Raw genomic sequence first — 10,616 nt, 5'->3', positions numbered from 1 at the left:
GTGAGTATTTCTTGTGTGTGATTAATTCACTATGGCATATATTATTACATTAACTGATGTGTTTCTGTCATAGATAGAAGTTGTGGGAATCCAGGTCTGTGCTGCTCTGGATTGAATAGCACCTGTCGCCGCTTGAACTGTTATTGTGATGTTGCTTGTCTGAGATTACGCGACTGCTGCCCTGATTTCAAACCCACCTGCCTCACGGGTATTCAGAAACATTCATACTGGAAATCTGATTCATCTGTGCTGGAATGAATCACTGGCTGCATGTCAACAGCCTCATATAGTTTACTAATCAGATTGTGTTAATTGTTCTAGTGTGTAATACAAGAGTAAAGCACTTCACTGTGATTAAAAGAGTAATACTGTCCATATACTGTACATTTTGATTTAAGATATCTTAATAAATATGCACCTCTTTCCCTTTTATAGTCAATAACAGCACCAACAGTACAAAACCAAAGAACACTTTGACACTAACAGGTATGTTTTATATTTCTTTTAATTATGCTGTATCATGTTAGAGGCAGTTCACACAAAATGTGCCTTTGCTTTTAAAAAATGTGAGACACAGCACAATTATATTCATTTGCAGCGCTGATGAATGGAAGAGAAGGTGGATCTAAATTCTCCGAATGTCCACATATGAAATATCTGACCATATCCTGAATTAAGGAATCATTAAAATGCAGTCAAAGAGAATTCACTAGAAACTTGAAGTTCCCCTCCCAAGTTGCTAATTTGACAGACACAATGAATGCATCATTTATGAGCGACTATTGCAGCGGTCAAAGACATAGAAAACAATTAAAAAGCAGCACAGTGGAATTAAAAAAAAAAAAAAAAAAACGCGTTCTGTGTGAACTGACTGTCGATAATTATTGTGAATTCTCTAAATCTTAAAGTCCCCCTGTAGTCATTAATTGCATCCCTTAAAACTCATCTTTGATCTTTTTTCTTCATGCCTTGAAATAGCTTAAATATAACCCTTGCCTCATTTATTATACGCGGCTCTATGAATATGCTAATTAGCCCCGCCTCCACTTACTCCTCACTAGCTCAGAGATCCACTCGGTCAACTTACTGAGGTAAACGCTGCACAATGGTATCGCTTTTTACAATGTCGGACACATAACGGTAATTAAGATGATTAGCCTTTTGCATCGCATGCGCATCGCGACCACGTCGCTTCCATTTTGAGTGCGCTTATTTATATGAATTTGCACATGGTTTGTCTTTAAGCATATTAAAAACACCACTTTAGCCCTATTCGGACGGGATTAGTTTTACAAGGGTAGATGGAGTAATGTAATTTTACCACAGGGTGTCTGTAATATTAATGGCCAATTCACACGGGATAAGAAATCTCCGTAAAACTAGCAGAAGTGGGAGGGGTAACTCGATTTACGCACCATCGTCACCTCCCTGTCGTCATGTGCGTATAACGTTGCTTCTGACACCATGTGCGCAAACACATATAATCTAAACAACCTATATAACAGTTAGGTCTGGTCAAATGATTTATTAATTAAATTCTGTTGGTAATAGGCACTTAGCTAAAGCTAAAATTAGTTTTGTGCCTCTGACATGCGCTTTCGACCTTCTTTTTGATCTGGTATGCGGAAAATACTTATGTTTTGCCACAGACTTGTCCCACTGCCTAGAACGCAACTGAATGCTTTTTCAAATGCCTCCACACTTGAAAAACTACTTTTAAACAGGAAATGACGGAATATTTATGTACATATTTACAGCGGGTGTATTCGCACGGGGTTGGTAGTTTTTCCGGACCTTTTTACAGAAGGTAAAAGTCGCCGTAATCTTTACTGACATTATCTGTAATGATTACTGAGATGGCACATTTGGATGGGACTAAAATCACTGAGAAGCTCTGGTAATAATTACTTTACCCCACCTCTCCATGTAAAAGTAGTCCCTTCCGAAAAGGGCTATAGACATAACATTAAAAACTTGATTTTCACCACAGGGGGACTTTAATATCTGAACTGGATGCCAAAAACCTCTCTATGGCAACTAATAAAAATTATACAGTTTGATCCTTTATATTAATGATGTTATGTTGTCTTCACTGCTCCTGTAGGAACGTGTTCACATCCGACCCTGTGCTGCAGTGGCTTAAACCACACCTGTTTCAGAGGCTGTTTTTGTGACGAGGCCTGTAAACAGCTCAATGACTGCTGCCCCGACCTCAACAACACATGCAGTAAGAACTCGCATACACAGATATAGAGATGTTTTACACTTTGTTTAATTGGCTAATTTCAATCAGAAGCTCTCTTTAAGTTGAGACATTGAGATGATTGTGTTTTACTTAGTATTCTGTTCCTAATTTGCACTGCATTCAGTGTCACTGTAATCAATATTGTATTTATTGCTAAATCAATCCTCAATCCTCTCATACAACAACGTTCATGACATCTGTCACTTTCTCTATAGTTTTCAATACTACAACTGCAGCTCCTCCATTCAACTTTACTACAGTCCCTCCGGTAAACTTCACTACAGCCCCTCCATTCGACCGCACTGAATTTGACCCCCCATTCACATCCACAGCATCTCTACCAAAAGGTAATTCATCTGTGTGTGTGTGTGTGTGTATGTGTATGAATGTGTAGGTCTAGTTTTACTATCACTGTTGTAACTGAAAGTCAGTGAAACCTGAAATAACTTAAGTGTTTTGGTATTTTGCAGATGTTCCTACAGGACTCATTGTTCTGGAGGCGAGGGTTTTGACCAACTCATCTTCCTCTGAAGAAGAGCGTCAGGCTGTAATGCGTCAGGTGAGAGAAGCGATTCTGACTGTTTGACGGCATCCAGTTCACATACTTGAACTGGTATTAAGATCCGTTTTGGTCGATCGGATCACAAGTGGATGACGCTAAATACAAGTGTAAACAGGGGGTAAAACATTTTGAGCTTGTCCACTTTCAACCACTTCCAGAGCAGAGGTAGTCGAAAACGCATTCGACCGGATTGCTTTCATATTGTAAACGCTCATGTGATCGAAAGTGTTCGAACAGCGACAAAAGACCACCTACTCTCCGTCTACTGACCTAATGTGTAAACATTATGGGAAGAGCGCTAGCCAGACGGGACTTAAACATTGCTGGCTAAAGACCCAGGTTTGGTTTGAAGATGATAAATGTACCAAGCACAATGTTCTCCCACCATTCCTGATTTCTAACACACACTCTGGGCATTTGGCTGGTCTTGCGGCTGTTTTTCATCCATTAGATCGAAAAATCAGAAAAAGCCCAGACATTTACCTACCTATGGAAACTCTCCTCGAAGAAATCAGGACAGAAGTGGTCGAAAATGGACATAAGACACAAATTAAAATACCAGGTGTAAAGGGAATGTGTCTCTCTCGTCTACTAGTGGTCCGATTGACCAAAACGCATCTTAATACCAAGTGTTAACAGGGTCTAAAGTACTTCAATGTGCTGGTGATGGAAAAGTACTTAGTTTTAGGTATGTATTTGGACAAACTATAAAACAAATCACTAGCATCAAGCTTCATCCTCACAGTTGCTCTACAATCAAGTTAATAGTGAACAGGTGTGATGTCACGTCCCTTTTAGGCCCCAAAGTGATTCTATTGGCTGAAAGAACTTTTGGGGAGGTGTCTGTTTTGTACCCGATTAGAAATCCTCCATTATTGCTTGTTGTTGTTGTTCTGAATCATGAAAGTACATCTTTTCTGCACACACACACACACAGTATGTGAATTGGGACGCAGCTTTATTATGCTCTTCTTCTATTATGCTCTTCTTCTTCCTGTTATCTTGTTTCTCAGGTTGGCGCTTTGCTGGGGAATTTATTAGGAGTGAACAATACTGACATCATCTCTTTAAAGGTCACAGGATTTATGCCGGTATCACCACCATATGATTGAGTCAGAAATCAGTCGAGAGGAACGGATATGAAAAAAATCCTCATCGCTGCTGGACTTATACTATTTTAATATGAGATTATTTATGGTGATGGTTCAACTAAAACATTGCGTTTGCTAACAAAACTTATCCACTTAAATGTTTTAATCTTAAACATACAAACACTTTATATGTGTGAAGCAAACTATGGAAAGAATGTGTAAGAAAACATCAGTTTAATTATCTGCGCTCTTGTAATTCCTTGTTCCTGAGGGGAATCTCCTGCTGCTTCTTTTTTAACCTGGTCTTCCCCATTTTTGAGATTCCTGTCTGTTGATGACTAACCAAAAACATTTAGAAAATGACAAACTAATGATTAAAACTGTCATTCTGTTGGATTTCCCGTTCATCCAGTAGTCAATGTGTTTCCTGGTGCTGCTTCATGACTTTGTTTAATAGATTATTGCATGAATATCTTTCACTACTCTCTGCAGCTCCATACGTTCAGAACAGTTTTGTTGAGCAACGCTTTGTTCTCCTGGGAAATGTGCAGACCACTGACCGCACTGTGACAGTGGCTACAGAGTTTGACCTTCATTGTCCTCAGAAACCAACCCATAAAACTATGAGAAGAAAATCTTTTATTAGAGCAGACTGCTTCATCATGACCAGACACCAGTGTGGCAATGGAGACCAAGGGGCTATATGTAGAAATCAGAAACCTTTGGGTACAACGGGGCTAAAGGCGCCTTTGATTTTATTTTCCTCTAAACCACTAGGTGGCACAAAAACTTGCAGGCACTTTCTAAATATCCGCTTTTCAAAATGCACGTGCAAATTTGTCTGATCCTTGATGCGATCGCGGGCAGCAGCGCAAAGTTAATTCTGAGACAGTTTGATCTTATATTTGATGTTTTTTAAAATGTTGTTGATTTAAGTAGCAAATGAGAATCGATTAAATTAATGTTTATATTTTCAGACAAAGGTCTTCTTAATGATTTTCAGTTTTGTTCAAGGTAATTAAAGCAACAGTTTTTCAATAACGGAAGAATATGTGAAAGTATGGTATTTGGGGTAAAAAGCGCATCTGCTGTTGGGGCAAAAGGCACAATAATTAACATGATGATAAATAGCTGGCTGACTATTCCATTTGTTGACATGATATGGTTAGATTCAGATGGTAAATATCGTATATCAAATTGTGTATCCACCTTAGAGATAATACCCATTTTTATAACGAAGCAATCATATTTAAAAATATATTAATCATATCATAATAAAATATCACTTATTGTTACTACCGTAAATCTATATTAGTAAACATTATGGGATCTCTTTCAATGCTTTCAGAATCTTTACTTTTTAAAATAATTTTGTTTCTGTATTGTTAAAATATATTTTTATATTACCATATTTTAATGACAGTAGCCTATATTTATTGAACAAAAATTAATTATTTTATTTATAAAAATAAACAGAAAATAGTACAAACTTTGCTAAAGTGATTCTTTTGAATAAGTATTAAGCTAGACATTATTAAAAACATATTATTTTAGCTAAAGTATATGTATCAATACTGTGTGCCTTTTACCCCGTGTGTGGGGTAAAAGGCCCCCCTCACCACCTCATACATTTATAAGATTTTTAAACAAAATAAACCACTTTTATGAATTATTTTCACACAAAATCTGTTTCTCCATCAATGTTCAATACAAACATATACATTTTTTCTGCAATCATACACTTTGAGAGTAGTGAAAAGCACATTTTTCTTAAGGTGTGCCTTTAGCCCTGTTGTACCCTGCCAGTGGCCATTAAAGGGTTAGTTCACCCAAAAATGAATTTTCTGTCATTAAGTACTCACCTTCATGTCATCCCAAACCCGTTAGACCTTCGTTCATCTTCGGAACACAAATTAAGATGTTTTTGATGAAATCCGAGGGTTTCTGAACCACACATAGGGAGCAACGTCATTGCACCTTTCAAGGTCCAGAAAGGTAGTAAAGACATCGCTAAAATAGTCAACATGACTAAAGTGGTTCAACCATAATGTTATGAAGCGACAGGATGTGGAGCCAACCAGGAGGGCAGAACAGTGAATGGGATGTGGCCGAGGATACTTCACTCAACCCATATAAAGTATTTGGAGCTCCTCACTGTGTGGAAGGCTCTGAATCATTTTCTGCCTCGCTTACAGGGACATTGTGAGCTGGTATGGCGCGACAATACCACATCTGCTACATATCAACCGCCAAGGGTCCAAGCTTCATGCTCTAGCTCACAAGCTGTTCATATGGAGCAGGCGGCACTTTCTGTCATTACGGGCGACCCATGTCCGGGCATTCTGAACAGGGGTAAAGACTCTTGTTGAGGGGGAACCCACTCAATTGAGACTGGCGCATCCATCCTCAGATAGTGAGTCTGCTGTGGGGGAGATTCGGCCAGGCAACTGTCGATCTTTTCGCCTCGCATGAAAAAAAACATTTTTCCTATCCCTACGGGATGAGGATGCCCCCTCGGCGTGGGCATACTGGCCCATCCATGGCCTGATGTTGCCTAATAATGGCGACTCTGGCCAGGGTAAGAGAACAGAGCCTGATTCTGATTCTGATAGCACCCAGGTGGCCCAAAGCACCATGGCTTGCAGAGATTATCCCTGTGCTTTATGCCAAGTTTTGTCCCCTCCCATAACGCACAGCGAACTGGGAAATTTACCACCCTCATCCAGACAGGGTTGCCCTCTGGTCCTGGCCAGTGAGAGGGCAAACTTAAACACACTGGGGCTCCCCCCACATGTTATTGCCACAATTCAGAATGTCACAGTCCTCTTCTACACGATGCCTTCATGACTGTAAGTGGCGTGTGTTTGAGGAGTGGTGTGAAGGGCACTGGCTGATATCATATCAGTGCTCAGTTTCTGATATTTTGGTTTTTCTGCAAGACCTTATGGATGGTGGAAAATCTTTTTCTACTATTAAGATCTATTGAAAGGCTCTTGTTGCATGTCCTGTTGGGGTTTGACTGCACTATGGTTGGGCAACACCCCCTTACACCGCCGTTCTCTTCCAATCACTAGAAGAGCAGTTCCAAAGTGGGACCTCTCCATGGTGCTGGAGGCTTTGTCTCAACAGACTTTTAAGCCCTTGGGAAAAAATTCCCGTAAGCTTTTGTCTTTCAAGACAGCTCTGCTCCTGGTCTTGGTGTTAGTGATTTGCATATTCACTCCTTGTGCACTAAATTCTCTCTCAGTGGAGATAAGATTTTTCCTTCCCAGCGTTCACATGTGAGGTGATTAAGCTTTCTGCTTTTCACCCACCTCCTTCCTCCTCCATGGAAGATCAGAGGTTGAACGCTCTGTGTCCTGTACGTGTCTTGCGGATTTACTTGGACAGGACCAGCTCTTTCAGGAGGAGCGACCAGGTCTTCGTCTCTTGAGGGTAACCTATTTCAAAGCCTCTCTCATTGGCTTGTAGAAGCTATATCTTTATGAAACTAAGAGAGTGCAGCCTCCAGGGGGCCTCAGAGCACACTCCACTAGGGGTATAGCTGCCTCTTGGGCTCTGTTTAAGAGAGTTTCCTTGCAGGACACGTGCCGCTGCAAGCTGGGCCTCTCCCCATATGTTTGTCAGATACTACCGGCTTGATGTTACCAAGACCCCGGTAAAGGTAGTGCGTACCAGCTAAAGGTAAATGTAGTGTTACCAGGACTCCAGTAAAGCTGCAGGTACTTTACGCACTTTGCACTATGCACCTTACCTGGCATTGGTTACACGCTCCTGTCTATCAAGCCATACCTGGTGCAATTGGATTCTTCTGCAGAAGTCAGAGATGTTCACGAGTCTTTTATCTGGAGTCCGAGTCAAGTCTGAAGTCTTTAAGCTGGAGTCCGAGTCTAGTGATGGGCAGATTGAGGCTTCGTGAAACACTGAAGCAGTTGAAGCAAATGTGTCGTAATGTGTCGAGGCTTCGAAACAATCTGACACCTGTCTCCACGGTGACCCCTAGTGGTCAGAACAGTGTAAATGCAACAAAAACTCAGACCAAACATGCATTAAAAATACCCTTTAACAAACGTATTGCAAAAGTATAGGGTAAACCATAGGGTAAAGCCCTAGACACTTGTTCAATAGTTCTCAGTGAATCTACATGATTCATGGCTTCACATTATCATCGCCCTCTACCGGTGAACCATTGATATTTCGAACTGTTTCGAAATGTTTCAAAACAGTGATGACGTAATGAAGCCTCGTTTACTAAAATCACAGACTTTGACAGTTTGATACATGCTCCGAATCACTGATTCGAAACAAAAGATTCATGAAGCTTCGGCGCTTCATGAAGCAGTGTTTCGAAATCGGCCATCACTATCCGAGTTGAGTCTCGAGTCATTAAAAAAAAAAAATTCTCATAATTAAATCCTATTTTTTATCCTAGTTGTATTATATAGACAAAATAATATGATCTTTCTATCATCTGTTTTATTTGAAATTAAGGTCCTATGATGTAAGGGATAATGTACATCCAGCTTGTTACTTTATAATCCATTACAATGTACAAAACAATCGTCCTGACGAGTAGTCATTTTCAATACAGTGCTAAGTGGACGCAAGATGGCGCCAGTGAGTCACGGTTTGTTATACAGCTTCGTTGTTATTGACGACAGTAATTATCAGAAAATATCAAACCTCGGAATGTCAATTGAAAACTCTACACATGCTGATTGCGTAGTAATAAATGGAATATCACCTCTTTCTATCTCTCTCTTATGGACACACATTAAGAAAGAGAAAAGCTGCATATAGACCTTATTTACCAGAGAAACAAGCGCGCCGCCATCTTTAGAATATTGTCTTTGAACTTCCGTTTTTGCGGTAGCTCTGTAAATGGCATCGCTGTTGAAGAACAATTAGCTGGTAAAGTGGATTTACCTGTTGTAGAGTTAATGAAAATTATCATGAGCATTGTTATGTTTAAAGCAGATGTCTTAACAAATGTCAGTCGACATTTATTTTAAAATGAGCAGTTCTTTCATAAATACATAAGATCGCTGTGGAAATACAAGCCGGAAGTCCAAAGACAACGAGCGCAGCGCTGAAAAGGGGCGGGGCTACATAAGGTCTATAATACGAAAAGATTGATAAAACGTACAGTGCTAGGTTTAAAGGCTTTGTTCATATTTTAACAGGCTGGCAATCCAAATGACCCATGCAGCTACACCACAGTATAATAGCTAGCTGTGTGAGTTAATGTGACTAACCTTTGTGGATGCAATGACAAGAGTCCGGTCTACCACGACAAATAGGGAAATATATGTGACGCAGATATTATAAAACCATTCAAATACAACAAATATTCTTTATTTATTATATCAGTAGTTAAGGGTAAAAGACTTGAGTCGTTTTTAAAATTTTCAAGAGTCTTTTGTGTCGAGTCAAGTCTTAAGTCATTTCAGGTCGAGTCCGAGTCAAGTCTGAAGTCTGATGCGACTCGAGTGCCCATCTCTGGCAGAAGTCAGGTAGGCCTATCGATGCCCTTTCCATAGGTGGAACACTCAATGTTTCAGAGAACTGGGGTTACAAACAGTTGGGGAAGGTCTCGTTTTTTAAGTTTCGTTACTAGCTGTTCACACATAGGCAGGGGTTAAATTGGGATTTGTTATGTGGATTCAGGGGTGCATGTGTATGCGAAGACTACAAAATCGTATCAATTGACAAACTAAAATATAACAAGTTAAGAGAGCCCTCTGTAATGAACACTAAAATGCTGATCAAAATCATTCTATAGTTGCTGGTAGTGTGCAAAGCTACATCTGATGACAATAAAATCTTTCTGTAGGCCTGTGCCTTCTCCTTTGTGTCAGTATCAAATATAAGAGTGATGCTACCATTAAAGGAGAGAGCATAAATACAAAATACAGAGTTCGACATTAAGCCTTGTTTTGTCATTGTCCTTTGGACAACTAAATTGGTCATTTACTCGTCAGAGTAAAAAAGTAGCTTGCCTGGGAAAAAAATAGGATTTTTTTTGTGTTGTAAATATAATTTATTCTGAAACAAGCAACATTCTCATCAGTGTTTTATCAGCAGTGACATATTTAAATCTGCATATTTATGTTATTTACTCTTTATAAAGGGCATTCCCAAAATATTTCAAATTCTTACATTTGATAAATTAAAATAGTAAGACTATAGGGCTGTTACCAAATTAAATAATTTACACTGAAAAAGTACAACTGCATTAAATAATGTTATGAGATTCTTTAAATATTTTTGAATATACAAATCAGAAATGTTGGGTGGGAAATGTATACTTTTAAACATGAAATTAAACCGCCAGTAGATGGCGGCAAGTGACCGTCTTAATGAGCGAGCCACTGATTCATTTATTCAAACGATTCATTCAAAAGGCTGAATCAAGAATGAAGCAGTTGTTTATGATTGGGCCATTGAATCTTCACTCAACCGATTCGTTCAAAACGCTGAATCATTCAAAACGGCTGAGCGTAGCTGCGAGATGCGCTGATTCTGCTTCGTTTGGAACTATTTTCGCTGCTGCAATAGAACAAAAAATAGGCAATATTGCACCTAAAACGTAAGTAATTAATATTAACTACTTGTTTATTGAACTGTTGTATGAAATTAGTGTCAATTTCAATCAAGGTGATATTCAGGAATTCAGCTCTTTCGGTCGTGTGATGCTTAACCTATGTCATATGTCGTA

The sequence above is a fragment of the Ctenopharyngodon idella genome, chromosome 8 (genome assembly GCF_019924925.1).
Source record: "Ctenopharyngodon idella isolate HZGC_01 chromosome 8, HZGC01, whole genome shotgun sequence".
Classification (NCBI taxonomy): domain Eukaryota; kingdom Metazoa; phylum Chordata; class Actinopteri; order Cypriniformes; family Xenocyprididae; genus Ctenopharyngodon; species Ctenopharyngodon idella.
Note: the sequence above shows the minus strand (reverse complement) of the source record.